The sequence below is a fragment of the Trachymyrmex septentrionalis genome, unplaced genomic scaffold (genome assembly GCF_001594115.1).
Source record: "Trachymyrmex septentrionalis isolate Tsep2-gDNA-1 unplaced genomic scaffold, Tsep1.0 scaffold110, whole genome shotgun sequence".
NCBI classification, from domain to species: domain Eukaryota; kingdom Metazoa; phylum Arthropoda; class Insecta; order Hymenoptera; family Formicidae; genus Trachymyrmex; species Trachymyrmex septentrionalis.
In genome coordinates this window covers 57,922-75,502 of record NW_017304229.1, presented here as the reverse complement: position 1 = coordinate 75,502, position 17,581 = coordinate 57,922, and the positions used below count along the sequence as shown (strand labels likewise).

The window sequence follows — 17,581 nt, the reverse complement described above, 5'->3', positions numbered from 1 at the left end:
TGATACATCATTATATCATTGCATTCAGTGGAAAAAACTGCTCACTGAGCTTTACTGAGCAAAAAAGAGATTAATCTATGAGTAATATGTTTATTTATTATAATTCATAATGTAGAATAACTTGTCTATTATAGACAATCTTTAATATCATTTCTTACTTATTTATTACTGTTTATTATTTCTCTAATGCCGTATTTGGGCCGTTATGTATAGCTCAGTGAGCAGTGGAGAGACTTATAATTACTTATAATATTAAATAACTCGTAAACTATTGTATTAATTTTTTTTATAATCGTACCTTAATACTTTTATGAACAGAATAATGAGATAAATCAATTGGTGGAAAGAAAACACAGAATTATTAAAAAAAAAAAATGTATGCAAAAAGGATAATTTTTTAAATAAACAACTATGTGTTTTTTTTTCCATCAATTGAGTCATCTTATTACATTGCATATAAAATTATTAAGATACAATTATCAAAAAATTATTAGTGTAAGAGTTATTTAACATTTTATGTTAATATATGCCAGAAAAAAGTATAAAATATCTTATAAATTATTGGTTTTTTTATATCACTATCTTAATACTTTTATATGCAGAATAATTAGAGGAACACACACCATTTTGTATTAAAAAAATCATACAATTCCATTTAAAAAAGTGGAGATAAACTTAAAATCTTCGAAGCGCCTCCACCAATAGAAAAACTATTAGTAGTATATTGTACCCCTCTTGATGCAATTTTAATAAATGTATTATTTCATATCTTCAAAAATAGCAGAAATATTCTAAGTGGACAGAATTACCGCCTTTATACACATATAAAAAAAATATTTTTTTAAATCGGTCACTCAGTTCAAAAGTTTTCGTTTCATGCCAAAAGCATACCCATGAATTTTTATCAAAAGATATTATGCTTTAGAGGCGGCTAGTAAACGATTTTTAAATCAAAGTTTCGAGTTTCCTTACTACATATTTGATTTAACGCAAAAATCAGATTTAATCAGGATTTTTAATGTGGTACTGTATGTTTTTTAGTCGCTGAACACGATGCAATAATTCATTTAGCTCTACAATATATGCCTTAAGAAATTTCAAGTCCAAAGTCGATTTGTAGCAAGGTTCTAAGCGTTCAAATAAGTCGTTACTTCTCACAAATTGTAAATCTATTCATCCTGAATAAAATATTCAGTTAAAATTTTCCCGGAATCTTCTACAGGACCTTTAAAAGTTGCATTTAACTGGATTATAAAACGTTTTTAAAGATAAAAAAATCTTTGTACAAGATCTAAAGTATATCACTTTGTAGTTTTAATCTCAAATCAAATATCTCAATTTGTGGTTTTTGTCCTCAAATCAAATGTCCCAATTCGACAATAAAAAACTCAATTAGAAAGTGAAATGAGTATATAATATTAAAAAATATCATTTTATTAATTGAAATAAACTACATATATTAAATAAATTACACATCAAATAAGGACAAAAATAGGAATGGAATTTTAATGGAATCATAATTGGTGATTCAAATAATTCATAATATATAATCGAAATAACAAAAATATAAGGACTCTTCGTATATAAAATAAATAACAATAAATGAAGGGCGAAGTAAGAGTCAGCGCATTTCTTAAAAAAAAAAACATATAATTAAAGGCTTAAATTAAAAGTACAGAAAAGATAAAAAAAGGAAGGAAAGATACTAAGAAATAATAACTGCATTCCACTCTTCTTTGTGTTTTTTTATTGCTATTTGTTATACTTATATGGATACATTAGTTTTAATCTTTTACATATGTTTGTTGGTGAGTTTTTACTTTTTATCACAATTACGATTGTTAATTTATTTAAGTTTACTTTTTTCATAAGAGGTCTTTTTCTTTTTTCTTTTTTTTTATCAATTAGAACTTTGCTATGAGATATGACACATTTTTGACTGTTCAATCGTACGAATAATGTCGAGTTCTACATCGAAACTCAATCGAATTGCGTGTATTCTTAATCTGTGAACTTTTGTGATAATTATTTTTTAATTCTGTTTCCATTATGTTTTAATATCTGAAGAGAGTTCAATCTGGTAGCTGAAACTTGTAATGTTATATGTTTATTTTTCACCGTTATTATTTCTTAGTATCTTTTCTTCCTTTTTTATTTTTTCTATACTTTTAATTTATGCCTTTAATTATGTTTTTTTTTTAAGAAATACGCTGACTCTTACTTCGCCCTTCATTTATTGTTATGTAATCGAAATTTTTGATAATTATACAAATAAATTTCCGGATAACAAATTTATGTATTAAATCTTGTAAATTTTTATATTAAACCTTGCGAATTGTTCCAACATTCGCTCTGTTCTGTTTTAAACACGATGAGAAAATCTGAAGAAAATTTTATATCTCATTTCAGATTTTCCTTCAGCGACTTCTAAATCTCTGACGTCTAAATGTTAATATTGTTTTAAAAAAAACTTTGTGTTCTTTGACATGAAAAAGAAGCTTTTGAATTCAAATATTAAAATTAAAAAAAATTTTTTTCTTGTCAGTCTAATATATACTAGGTGTCCAAAATAAAGCTGTTTTGTGACGGGTGGCTGGTGTCACTTTGTACGGAAGGCTCGCTCGCTAAGGCGGCATGTAATAACGATGATTCTTTTGATTGTAATAAGTTAGATTTTATTATAGAGTTGAATTAAGATTTGTTTGAAGCGGGCGGTAAGCGATGCTCGTAGTAATAATATTGCGACAATTGATGTGTTCGGTTCGATGCATGCACAAGTAATTCGCACTTGGTACGACGTTGAGTAATTTCTCGTTCGAAAAAGTATGTATTGCGAGCAGTGACGAGATCGGCAAATCTCGTCGGAAACACCGGTAAGTCTCGCGCACTGAACGGACTCGCGGTATGCGTATACCGATCACGTTATGTGATAACAGGCACCAATGATACGCGACGACAAGTCGATTGGTTCGCACTTAATATTCGCGAAGAGCGAGGAGCGATAGATGATGTACATTGATTGAGATCCGGTGACGAACTCACTATTCTCACACAGAGAGTGTGCGCGATCGACGGTTTTCTGGATTTGCGCAAGGGGGGTCGCGAGACAAACAGCATGATTAGCACAGAATCGAGGTATACTCGTGTTTTGATCGCTTGGTGTCGACGAGCTGTTTGCTTGCTCCGAGAATATGAAAAGATTATAACGATAATTCCGGAACAAAAGCGTTACAAATTTTTATCTCGGAATTATATTATATATACAGCATATTATTGAGAAAAATTGTTCAGACAAAAGTTACAGAGTTCAAAAAAAGTCTATTTACTGATCTTATCAATTTGACCTTGAGTGGCGTCGCCAAGATCAAGTCACCTCCATTTTTTTAAATAGAATACTCTACTTTTGTTTCCAGAATCTAATAGCAGATGTTGAGAGCTTTCCAAAACGCTATAAAAAATTTTTTTTTCATTAAGTACTTTTTGAGTTGTCAAGATCGAAGCCATTGGAGGATATATCTCGTATTTTCATTTTTACGTAAAAATGAATTTTTAGTGCATTGAGAAATCCGAAATCCAAATAATAAACGGTTTAATCATTAAACTTTAACGATTCCGGTATCTAAACAGTTTGAAACAGATTCGGATCCGATGATCCGATATGTGATAATTATTCAATCAGATATGTTATCTTGGATATCCAGATACCTGGATAAACAAATAATCGTCAATCATAGACTATTTTTCTGCCAGATTTATATCATTTATTCATTCAGATACATCGTCGTCTTCGCAAAATCTTGCCCCCTTGCACCTTTTTTCCGCACTTTCTACATTTATTCTATATTTTTCCCTATACCTTTTCTACACTTTTCTGCACTTATTTTCTATATATTTTCTACATTTTTTTAATACCTTTTCTGCACTTTTTCGACATCTTTTTTTACATCATTTTTTACATCTTTTCTGTTTCTACACTTTTTCCACATTCTCTCCCGCCTTTCCCGCGTCTCTTCCGCACCTTTCTCACACCTCTCCCACATTAATTTCGTATTTCTTCTACATCTCTCCGCATCTCTTCTCACTGTTTCCACAACTCTTTTGCACTTCTTCCGCACCACTTCTACACCTCTTTTGTATCTCTTCCACATTTGTTCTGCATCTCTTCGCATCATTTCTGCACATCTTTTGCAACCCTTATACATCTCTTTTGCACCTTTTAAGTATCACTTCTGCACCATTTCCGTACCTTTTCGGCACTTTCCGCATTTTCCATACTTCTTCGCAGCGTTCTGGTGCGTCTTTCGCATCTCATCCGCACCTTTTTCGCATCTTATCTGTGTACATTATTTATTTACATAGTTACTTATATATCTATTACACGTTATCTATCAATGTTATTTATCTATTTATCGATGTTATCTATCCATCTTCCGATATTATCTATTCACTTATTTACGTTATTTATTTGATTATTTGTGGTATTTATCACCTCTCTACGTTATTATCTACTCATCTATGTTATCTATTCACTTTCCCACACTTTTGACACCTTTTCCGCATCTTCTCTACACTTTTTCACATCTCTTTTGTGGACAATAAATATGGAAAAGTTGCATTAAAAATGCTGTCATGTTCAAAACTTGCAATAATACTTTGCGTTAATTACCGCCGAAGTTATTATTAAAGAGTATGCAAAGAAACGAGAATAAAAAAGAAAGTGACTATCTTGCAAACGTCACGTAGTATTTACAAGTATATAGATTAAAGAACACAATGAGTGAGTTAATAGAGATAGATCAATATACAAAAAAAGATTAATTATATCCTACATGGAAAAGAACGGAAAAGTATGCAATAGTGAGTGTCATGGTCAGACAAATATTATACTTACCCAGATAGCCAAATTTGCTGAAAACATCTTATAAAATCTTGCTGCAAACCTTGTTAGCAAAAAGGATAAATTGGCAGCAAGATTTAATGTATCAAATAGTGTCAGCAATTTGCCAGCAAATATGTAACAAAATTTGACGTCATAACTTGACAACAAATTGACAACAAAATACGAGCAAATATTTATACAAATTGGCAGCAAACTTCGCATAGCACTGTTTGAGCACACTTTGGTACCAAATTAGCAGCAAGCTTTGCGTAGCGCTATCTTATCGGTTATATTTACTGATGCAAGACCGATCTTAACTGTGACAGAGTATAAACGCAAATGATCATTTGCATCGGTCTTGCACTAGTGAATATAATCGATTCTAAATTCTATATTACATTTTTAATAGACTGCTGCTAACTTACCATTATATATAATTTGTATTTGCCTTCATATTAATTTCATCTACCAATATTATTAAGGACGTTTATATAACCATTTATATGATTTGACATCAAGCTACATCATTAATACGACTGGAATTTATTCTTTTATTCATACTGAATGCCCTTTCTCGCTATTAATCGATGAATTGGTTCGGAATCATAATTCTTCACTACATCGTTTATTATTTATCAAGTTTGACTACATATGATATGATTGCGATATACCATCCTTTATAATACGAAGGTGAGATGATTCTTAGAAATCTGTTATATTATCTATTGTAACTCGAACGTGAGATAATCCTCATAATATGTTAATATAATTAGATATTTGGATATTTATGAATTTCTACGGTTGATGAGGACTAACAAGAAGAGGCTACGCTCTGTTCTTCACCGATTTTGATCAAAGAGGCATCGTCAACCTTGACTTGACCTTAGCGATGTCACCCAAGATCAAACCAATAAAACCAGTAACTACATCTTATTAAACCCTCTCATTTTGGTTAAGACATTTTTCTCAAAAATACATACTTTCCGAGATATTGTATTAGACTCTTTTCAGATTTTTTTGGTATATTTTTAAATGCTCATTATTCGGCTTCTAAGCCCCATTAGCGAGAAACGACTTTACAGATGTTTATTTGATAGGCTCCTCTAACATTGTTGCAAGTTTGATTAAAATCGGTGAAGAGCAGAGCGTAGCCTCTCTTTGTAAGTATAGTCGAAACGTACCGTTGAAACTTATCATCGGAAAATTATAATTTGTGATTAATAAATATTATTTAGTACACCTAACTATAGCTCATTTAATGTATTGACCTGAATTTTACTATTTATTAATTTGTTGTAAGTTATATGAGCAAAAAGAATTATTATTTATATTGTAATATTAAAAATGAATTTTCATATCAATAATAAGTAGAAAATTGTAGGAAAGTATCGAAAATGAGCAAGATCTCCAGCAGCATCAATTCCTATTTGTTTATAATTTAATATTTAACGAAAAAAGATTAGATAGATTACTGGTGCACTTTTCGGTGCAACAAAAGAACCTTTAAGTCCGTTTCGCTTGAAAAATTGGAACCCACGAGGAGCACTGATGGGTAGATCACAAGAAGACATCCCATAATTCTAACACTTTATTTTGAATTTATTTTTTTTCTTACAAGTTGGATTCCCCTTTATTACAAGTATGTTACAATAATTTCTCGTAAGTTATTGTATTTGTTAACAGACACGTTATCTCGTACTCGCATTTGCGATATTTTAGTGATCGGTCATTCGCGTAGCGCGTAGCGTGCTTACTTTAATAAGAAATTTCGAATTCCCCTTTGCTGCGATTGGGCAGCCGAATATAAAGAAACGCGCGGTGTCCTATTACCGCGCATTCCAGCGATCGATACGACCATGTATGATCATACCCGGTGACGGACGTCATTCACGCGTGGATGTTGAATTTGCAGTCTTGCATTTCCGCGACTCGTTGCCATATCGAAATGCAAGATTCAGGTGTGATAGCAATCTTGCATTTCTGCAAGTTTGTTGCTATGCCGAAATGCAAGGCTTAATTGTGATAGCTTTCGGACTACAACAAAATAAAAGTATACACTGGTATTTATTAGTTAAACAAGAAATGACAATGACAGCGATTTATTCATCATCCATATCTATTTATTTATAACTTACTATTTAACAAATGATAATCAGATGGAATGAAATTATACACTGATATTTTTTAATTATTTTTAAATATCATTTAAAATTTTTATTATTACCATTATCATCATTATTATTATTTTAAATATGAACACAAAATGTGTCTTATTATTACTAATAACAAGAACTTAGCAAAAATTCGTGGGATCCACCAGAAAAGACATTAACAATATAAAAAAAGACACCAAGTACATTTTGTAATATTTTTACACAAAATCATGTTGTATATTGTATATATATAAATATAAAGAAAAATGTGAGTAAAAATAAAAAATCGTCCAAAATCAATAAGTTTTTTTACATTATCATACGTAAAAAGGTCAACAAATACATTTATAACTATAGTAAAAAAAAATTATAAAATTGCATATAAGATTGCATTATAAAAAGATTGTATTACAAAAACTAAACAAGTCTACAAAAAAGGAAAAGAATTACAATACTTGGAAAAAATATCGAGATGCGAAGTTGTCTATAAGATCGATTATAAAGATTGTGAATTCACGTAGGACAAAACTAAGAGTCAGCTTAAAATGAGAATCAATGAACATAAAAGGAATATTAATAAATTAAGATATAATAGTTCTCTCTCAGTTATATCTAAACATAGAACATATAACAAACATAAATATGATTGAGAGAATATTAAGATTTTTTTTTTTATAAGGAACCTTTATATTCTGAGTAGCTTAGTGTTTAAGACGTTCTACATTAAGAAACAAGTAAATATTGTAGTATCAATAAACAAAGTTATTGATAATATCGAATTATTACCTCATATCTTTTAATATTAGATCTCTTTTCCTTCACTTAATTGTTTATATTTTCATTGAAAAACGTTCAATAGCTTATAACAATATTGTTACGCCCATGCCGCTTTCCATGGAACGCTTTCACGAAGTTCCGAAGATCGCATTGCCCGGCAATGCGACCGCTCAGCTGATTAACAAGATCGGCAGACTTTGCGATGAAGCTCTCGACGCGACTCAGATGTACTTTCCGTCTGGTTATTTTAATTCCATTCGCTGTGTTGTTGCTTGTGTAAATAAAGAATTTTTTTCTGATTTCAGACCTGTCTCTATTCATTTCCGTGACTCGAGAGTGCGCGTCGCGTTCGCGAGCGCGAATTGGTCGCAACATTTTGGGGGCCCCTCCGGAATCGTGTAACGATTCGTCAATCATTACAAGGAAAAGAGACTCAAATGGAGAGTCCGCAGGAAACATCAGTACAGCGAGAATTGGAGTAAACGAACGAAGCGACAGTTCAACGAATCGCTTCAGAGAAAGTTTTTTCCATCGCATCGACGCTCCAAACTGTTCTACAAGAGGTACAACAGCTGCGTGAAGAACAACGTCGTACAAGAACCGAATTTACGGAGACGTTGCGACAGCGAGACGCAGAGGTCGCACAGCAGCTATGACAGGAGGAATTTTCAGCGACGTTGGGACAACGGGATACAGAGATTGCGCTGCTTCAGAAAAAACTACGAGGGATTCCTACAAACCAGCTAAGTCTCTCTAATAATACGAGTTATCTTATTTCCGTTCGCTGTGTTTCTCTGTTCCTGTGTTTGTTGTTGCTTGTGTAAATAAAGAGTTCCTTTCTTATTTCATTTATCTATCTCTATTCATTCCTCTATTATTTCCGCGGCTTGGGAATGCGCGTCGCGTTCGTGATCATGAATCCGCGAATTGGGCGCAACAATATTAGATCGTTATTGCTGATTGAATCTAAGCGAGAAAAATTATAGGAGAGAATACTGAAAAAATTGTTAAGGCTAGTTGAAAAATAATCATGAAAATTATATAAAACGTTGGAAGAATTCAATACATCGGAGGATACAGGTGAAAAAGTTTTTACACAATCATAACATTTTATAAATGTAATATACAAAAATAGTAATATAGTAATATACAGGGTTGGCCATATTCGACGGAAAGATGTGGCAACACTGTAACTTTTGACAGAGATGTTAGATCGAGTAACGACGTAGCGCGTTTGAAGCGTCAGTCGAAGGAAATTTGTGCCATGGAACAGTACACGCCACGCGAACGCTCTCAGATTGTTGAAATTTACATTCAACAAAACAAGTCAATTGTTAAAACTCAACGTGCATGGAGAAAAATAAATAAAGTGAAAAGTGCGCCTTCCGCGAACACATTGTATCGTTTGTATGAAAGATTTTCAACTGGTGAGGCACTCACTAATCCCAAGCGTCCAAATAAAGTGCGACCAAGGCGATCGGATGATAATATCGCACTCGTACAGGCCAGTGTTCAGAGGTATCCAACAACATCTCAAACACGTCGATCTGATAAGTGATTTTTTGATGCCAATTGTTCATGATAATGGTATGGAGCACTTCTGGTTTCAACAAGATGGCGCTCCACCACACACAGCTCGAGCCACTATCAATTTTTTGAAACAATTGTTCCCTGGACGTTTGATGTCAAAAAATGGTGATTTTGAATGGCCACCGCGTTCACCAGATTTAACGGCTCCAGACTTCTTTCTGTGGGGCTATTTGAAATCAAAGGTTTATGTCAACAAGCCAAGGACCCTAGACGAACTTAAGACCAACATCCGACAGGAAATAGCCGCCATATCGGCCGAAACATTGTTCAAAACGATGGAAAACGCTGCAAAACGGGCACTACTCGCCAAGCAGGCTCAAGGCGATCATTTAAGAGATATCATATTCAACAAATAATGTACACAAATCTCCTTGAACCATATTAAATGGCTTTTACAATGAAAAGCAAAAAATGTGTTTTTTTTCCCATGATTAAAAACAAAAAAACATCTTTCCGTCGAATATGGCCAACCCTGTAGTATCAAAAAAATACAACAATATATATTTATGTCCCAGATAACAAAATAATTCCACGGTATTGGTACGATGAGCGATACGGCGTACTATGTATACCGGTACCGTATCTATCATGTATGTACGTACCTAAAGCGTATAGTACCAGTACATCGTATTTGATACGCGATACCGATAATATACGCCTTAGGTATGCACACATGTTTAGCAATAAAATTACAAAATTGATTAATTTTGTAGTTTTATTGCTAAAATGAGTATTATCTCTCAAATTCCACACTGGTTCCACACGATTCCGCACCATCAAAAATTTCAAAGTGCTGCATCTCTCGGCGAAAGATTTGCATTGATATGCTCCTCTTTCTCCAAATTTGTTCGACCCCTTCTGTGTACGGCGCGAGCATTCCCACGGTCATTCCTGTCGTAGCCTGTTAAGTAGCGACCAAGAAAGTTAGCGTTGGTGCGAATTTGCACCTGTGTGATATTAGAGAGTACAGAATCAGTGCTCAGAAGATTTAGAAAAAATTAATTTCTCGGCAAAACTTTGACAGAATCTTAGCGAGTTAGATGCCAGGTAGACATACGCGGTTAAGGTATCCGAATTGTTTGAAGCACATTTGTAATGAACATCGCTCTGGTTTATGCATATAATGTGCAACAATTAATTTAGATTAAATTGTCTTACTTCGCATTAACCTACTCTTAACTCTCCAGCAAACGAAAATGGATTAAAAGGGATTGAAATTTTTTTCTATCCAAATGCGTATTTTGAATAGCGAATATTTTATTTTGAATTTAATTGGATTCAATTAGATACAATTGGATGCAATTGAATTGAAAAACTGCATTTCCTATTCAAAATTTTGAATTGAACAATATTCACAACGCACAGAAAAAGCTAATATTTTTAGATTGAAAGACATAAAGATATGCTCCATGCAATTCCTATAAATGAATAAAAATGCATTCAGGATTGAAAAGCATTCATTTTATTCGTGAACCAATATTTCTAAAAGTCTGAATCCATTTCGATTCATTTCAATCCATTCTCGTTTACTGGGTCTTTGTAAATTGAATGTTTATTATAAAGAATAAACAATATATTTCTGCATACATGTATCGTACTTTCATTTATTTCTGTTTAAAAAAAGGATCAAACTTCAAATTGAATAATAAATATTTCTTTTTAAATCAATACTTTCTAATAATTTCTAATAATTATCCCTTAAAGTACATTTCATGAACAGTAAAAACCTGTATATAAAATTGAAATTTTATTAAATATCAATACAATACTATTAAAAAATAAATATAATACTATTATAAAAGTCGTTTTTAAATAATGTCTTTAAAAAATCTTATTTTTCATTATCAAAATAAATCTTTTGTTCAATTCGAATTTCACCACTAAATTCTTCACAAAATTTCACATAAAAAACACATGTTTCAACGTATTTTTGCTCTACATCTTCACAAAATTAACGTTTAAAGATGCAAAAGCCAAATTTGCACCAGTGTGGAAGTTGCGGTTGCGTGGTCGGAGTGGAATTTGAGGATCATTATTGTGATTATTGATTAATATTTTATTCCAGAATACACATTATAAAATTATGATAAAAATAAACGTTTTTCTCTGAATTCGGAAACTAATTTTATAATGCTTCAAAGCGGTCACTCATCCTGTTGCTATCGCTATCCAACATGCTTGATTTCTGAAATTGTATGGAAACCGCTACACTTCGATGATCCATGAACACTCATATAATCTCATGGATGTATTGTTATGATACTAGTCAATATGATCTTGATAGAAATTTGTGCAGTTCAAGTGAACATCCAGTCAGTTACTGTTTGCTGTTACTGCACAAATTTTTATCAGAATCATATTGACCAGATGTATCATAGCTATACATCCTTAATTATATTGATATTCGTGGATCATTGAAATGTAGCGATTTCCGATACGATTTCAGAAGTCAAGCATGTTGGATGGCAGTATGCAATCGGATGGATGACCGCTTCGAAGCAATATAAAATTAGTTCCCGAATTCAAGGAAAAACATTTTTTTTATCATAATGTTATGTGTATTCTGAAATAAGATACTAATCAATAACAATATATACTCATTTTAGCAATAAAATTATAATTAAATAATTAATTAATTTTGGTAACATGCGTACCTAAGGCGTATACGAGGGTCGTTTGAAAAGTCCGTGCAAAGTCAGAGACATGACACTACTGGCGCGTATCAAGGTTAGATTTAGTTAGTAGCATCTCTTGGAGGAACACACACCAAGTTACAGCCAGATCGGTCTATTTGTTTGTGTTTGGCATTCATTTGAATCGAGGAAGTCGAGTGATTTTCACGATAACGCACCAGCTCACACCTCAGCAGTTGTGGTCGCAAAATTAATGGAATTAGGGTTCCAACTCGTCTCACATCCCCCCTACTCTCCAGACTTGGCTCCCTCGGACTACTATTTGTTCCCTAATATGAAGAAATGGCCCTAATTCCATTAATTTTGCGACCACAACTGCTGAGGTGTGAGCTGGTGCGTTATCGTGAAAATCACTCGACTTCCTCGATTCAAATGAATGCCAAACACAAACAAATAGACCGATCTGGCTGTAACTTGGTGTGTGTTCCTCCAAGAGATGCTACTAACTAAATCTAAACCTTGATACGCGCCAGTAGTGTCATGCTCTGACTTTGCACGGACTTTTCAAACGACCCTCGTATTATCGGTACTGCGTACCGCCAAAAGTATGGTGTACCGATACTGTATTCTTTAGGTATGCACGTACGATAGGTATGATGCCAGTACACATAGTACGCCGTATGCTCACCGTACCGAACCGTGGAAGTATTTTATTATCTGGGGTATTATTGATGTGCCATAAACTCTGGATAAGATATCATCAGTTGTCAGAATTTTATTGTAATCGCATTATTCAATGTATTCTTTATTCTTTTACCTACTAATCAATGTCTTTAGATTTTTGGTGATTTTATTTATTGGTTTTTCTATGATTTTACAAGCATTTTTGCCTGCTAACATATTTTCTATATTGCTGATATAATCGTTTTTTCTAAGGGCTACCATCAAATTACCTTCGTCGGATTTAATAAAGATGTGGAAATATTCTTTTACAAATTTTTTTGTGTAGATTAAAAATTCTAACATTAGTTTTTCATTATGATCAAAAGTGCAATTATCGTGGTACAAGTTATTAAAAAAATCACATTGTTTTATTTCTAATATGATTTTTTTGTTCTACGTATAATTTATTTATATTCTTCTCTATATTATTAATAAATCCTAAAATATACTTTTCTTTGTAATTATTTATCAATGGTAGACCAAATTTATCACCTAATTGTAATAGACAAATATTATAGATCGTTATTATTATATTAAATGTAGACAAAAAAGAGTGAGGCTCGATTGCGCACATTATCGATCGGACTTCTTCTTCTTCTTTATCTATGGCTCCTGCCTCCTATTTAATGTGAAGGTCAATACAGTCAGTGCAAAAGACAGAGATATGAACAGTACGTAAAGTGGAGCATAAAAACAGAAAAGAGCGTAAACTAGCGCGTGGACAAAGGAAGCAGATGAAGCATTTCCAAAGACTCGGGCCATAGCGATGACACCGAGAAAGCGCAGCTGTTTAAAAAAGTAGAGACGAGAGGCCGCTGAGGATGGAACGGGCAGGGAAGGATAACAAGGATTTCCCTGCACTTGCGTGTCAGTTGCGCGGAAACACGCGTCATAAATAAAAGTTAAAATTGCAAGTTGGATGCTTTGCTAAAACTGTATAAGAGGAAACAGAGTCTAGGCGAAGGGTTCTGCAGGCTTTGAAAAACGAAATCATCAAGATTAGGATTATTAGACAAAGCAGAGCGCCACATATTTAGCGTGGCCAGCGTAAACCGAGCATCGAAATAAGACGTGATCTGTATCTTGCATAAGGTATCCACAATCGCACGTCGAATCGTCAATAAAGTTTTTCCTAAAAAGGCTATGTTTTAAATTATAGTGATTAACTCTAAAACGCGTAACCGTGACTATGCTCTCCCTGCGAAGCGGGAATCGATAATATAATATCATGGTTTCTTTGTTTTTTATAGATATATGTACTGAAAGTAACGAGTCCCTTTAGTATTCGAGGATTCGACAAGTATTGATCGATTTTATTGTCAAACTTTTCCTTCAATGAGGAAAAGTAGCCAGAGTAGAGGACTCTGAAATAGTACCATGAGCCGCTCGAGATGGCTTGTCTCGCATATGCGTCAGCCTTTTCATTACCCGTAACTTTTCAATGCCCGTGTGGGAGGGAACCCAGACGAATTTAATATCTATATTAAACGACAAGAATCGATTGGATGCAAGGAGTAATATAGTTACTATTATTATTGAAGCTATAAAGTGTATTGAGAACACTTTAGGAATCTGTGACAATATATACGGATTTAAAATCGAGAATGGCAGATAGAATAGCATTATAGATCGCCCAGGCCTCGGCGGAGAAAATCGATGTATCGGCAGGAAGCTTGTGTAGGAGAGGAGCTTGGAGTTACGCTGAATAAACTGCCGAACCGACGTAATGATAGTTATCGATTTTGGAATCATTGTAAAATATGGTAGAACCCTCAGTAATCTGAGTGAGTTGTTCGTCAAACACATGGGCGGCACGCAGATCGAGAGGCTTCTTTTTGAGAGCCAGTAATGAGGAAAGAGAGGTCTGGACAAAAGTAGGCGTGTGATGAGTGGAAGAAAAGGTATGACGGTATGCAGGAAGAATATAGGATTGATTGATACGCGTGCAAGAATTAGCTACCTCCCTGAAGCAAAGAGGAGCAAGGAAGTGCGTTGTCAGATAGGAGAAGAGACCGGCATTGTTGGAGGTGTCTACCAATCTAAATAAGAATTCAGCTATTGAGTGATCAGTGACAGAAAGAATTTTGATACAGAATTTAACGGCAAGGAATTGAAAGCGGAGCTGGAGAGAGGGTTCTTTGGCTTCTGCTAAGAGGGCGTTAATTGGGATAAAAATCCGACAGCCCAGATAAGTGCGAATCACATGATTCTGGATAACTTCTAATTTCCGGAAAGTTCAAAAACGCGACAAGCCAAATATAAGGCTACCATATTCAATGGAGACTCTAAGCATAGAACGATAGACCCCAAGAAAAAATTGGAAGTAAGCGCCTCACCATTCCTAATTACGGACAAAACTTGTAGTATTTTTTTAGCTTTGATAGCCGTACTTTCGAAGTGGGGACGGCCCGTGAGGCCAGAGTCCAAAATAATACCGAGGAAGCGATGAGTTGGGACGGGGGAGAGCATGAGGGTACCCGATACTATATGCTACTCGGGGGGGGGGAGGGGGGGAGGGAGCACGGCGTTTAGAAAAAAACTATCATTTGCGTTTTGGTCGGTGAAACGTCAAGCCCTCGGTCTTGTAAGTAATGCTTCGGTAATGCGATTCAACATATTCTCAACCAATAGAAGAGCAGCGCGTGTGTTCGAAGATGTGGAATAGATCACAAGATCGTCATCAAATTGAAGAATTGTGGTTTGAGGATGGATCTGGTCTTCCAGCTTGTGAAGATAGATATTAAAGATAGATGTGAGACTGAAAATTGACCCTTGGGGAGTGCCCTTGCGAAAGGTTCTCAGCGTGATGAGAGCTCCGTGGATGACAAATTGTATGTGTCTACAAATGAGATAAATTATCGATAAATTTAACAATTTTAGGGTGTAATTAAAGTTCCAGTAGATCGTTTATTAGGATGTGGGGCAAAGATCCGTTATGCAAGATTTGATGTCGATAAAAACTGCAATAGTAGGCGAGCCCGAAGCGAGGCCTTCATGAATTGCAGCTGTTAAGATAGCGAGGTTATCCTGACACAACCGAAATTTTCTAAAGTCGAACTGAGAGTTAGAAAGAATGGGATGATGGGAAGATTCTATTATCCAATAAAAACGGTTAAGGATTAATTTTTCAAGAATTTCAAAGCAAGAGGTGAGCGAGATGGGATGCACGATCCCTCCATGAGGTTTATTAATAAGGTGGATTAGCGAATGTCATTCAGGAGGGAAGAGAGAGTAGTGGAAGAGGTTATTAATAATATACAAGAAGCATTCAAGGAGCTCAGAAGTGCTGTCAGGATTTTGTAATCTATATGATCCACTCCATGGCTAGAGGAGGATCTAACAGAGGCGAGGACGACTCAAAGTTCACTAAGTTCGAAAGAAGAATCCAACCATGAATAAGGACTTAATCTCAAAGTGTCAGCCAATAGGTTAGAAGGCAAGGGCGAACAAGAGGGAGGACAGATTTGTCGACTTCGAGAATGATGGCCAGGTTATCACAGAATCTATTGTCACGGTTTTTATTGCTTGATAACTTACGGTTGCGGAACCGTTTGAGCATATGCCAAACATCCGCAGTCGGGGTCCTGCCATCCAGCGATTTGCAGAACTCGCGCCAAGCATGTCGTTTAGCTCTTCTAAGAATCTTATGACATTCACGCACCTCGTTCTTGTAAAGTTCGTAATTTTCCAAGGTCGGGACCAAACAATATTCCTTGCAAAATTCCGAACGACGACAAACAGCCCGAGTGTACGAGTATTAGGGAATCCAAGGGTAGAAGGCAAAGAACGCTTAGAGGGTATATTACAAATGTTGTTACTGTCTGAGGCGTGAAAGTGTGAGGGAGACAAAGAGTGATGCGAGAAAATGTCAAGGACATCAGAGTAAAATTGGTTATATTCAGAAATGAAATCGTCGACAGGGAGATTCGGATTTAATGTGAGAAGAAGCTTTGCAGATCTCAATACACGCCTGATTCCATTGATGTTTGGTAAATCTAAGTTTATTAAAGAAATAAGAGACGTATTTGACATGACAGTCGATTTGTACAAGAACCAGTGATCGTTGCCACGCGTGTCTTACATTCACATAATGATCCTTACATTCACATAATGATGCAAGAGAGGTCGAGGCAATCGCTAAATCAATAAGAGAAGGATTTCTGATAGGATGAGAATAAAAAGTAGGTAAACTAGAATTAAGTATAACGCAGTTATGTCGATCGACCGCCTCACTAATGATGCGACCCGCACTGTTCGCGCCACAAGGGATGTGCATTAAGGTCATCGATCAAGAGAGTTAAATCTTGGCTTGCCGTGAGAGCGATAAGATTGTCGAGACTTGTTTGAGAAGTAGAGGAGTTCGGATGACGATACGCGCCCACAATGTTAAGAGTGCTAGAGTTTAATCGAAGCTATATGTCAATAGCTTCGATAGAAGCATCGAATTTAGTTGAAAAATCGAGAGTGAAATATATAATAGGATTTTTAAGTAATACGGCCATACTTCGAATCGCGGGAAAAGTATTGTCAGCTCATACACAGTCAAAACCTCATATACGAAACTCACAGATAGAAGAAAGACACAAAGAATGATGATCTCATATGCTTCTGCTATTTTCTCGATATCGCCTTTATTGCTTAGAGCGCTTCGGCAATTCCAATAGACAATATAAAGTCCTCTAGAGATGGTATTGTTAATTGAGGCTGTATTCGTCATTATGATTATAGTTGATAGGAAGATCCTGAAGAGCCTGGCGGAGGGTATGTATGCCCGCTTGAATTTGTGTCTCTTAACGATGGAGGAATTATGCCCGAAAGATGGTTAA

At 34.7% G+C, this 17,581-nt stretch overlaps 1 protein-coding gene across 1 annotated transcript in view; it reads right to left on the bottom strand.

Moving 5' to 3' along the window:
• Window positions 1–17,581, bottom strand: part of LOC108751312 (glutamate--cysteine ligase catalytic subunit) — a 74,612-nt gene that overhangs the window by 5,872 nt on the left and 51,159 nt on the right. The gene's annotated exons all lie outside the window — the stretch shown is intronic.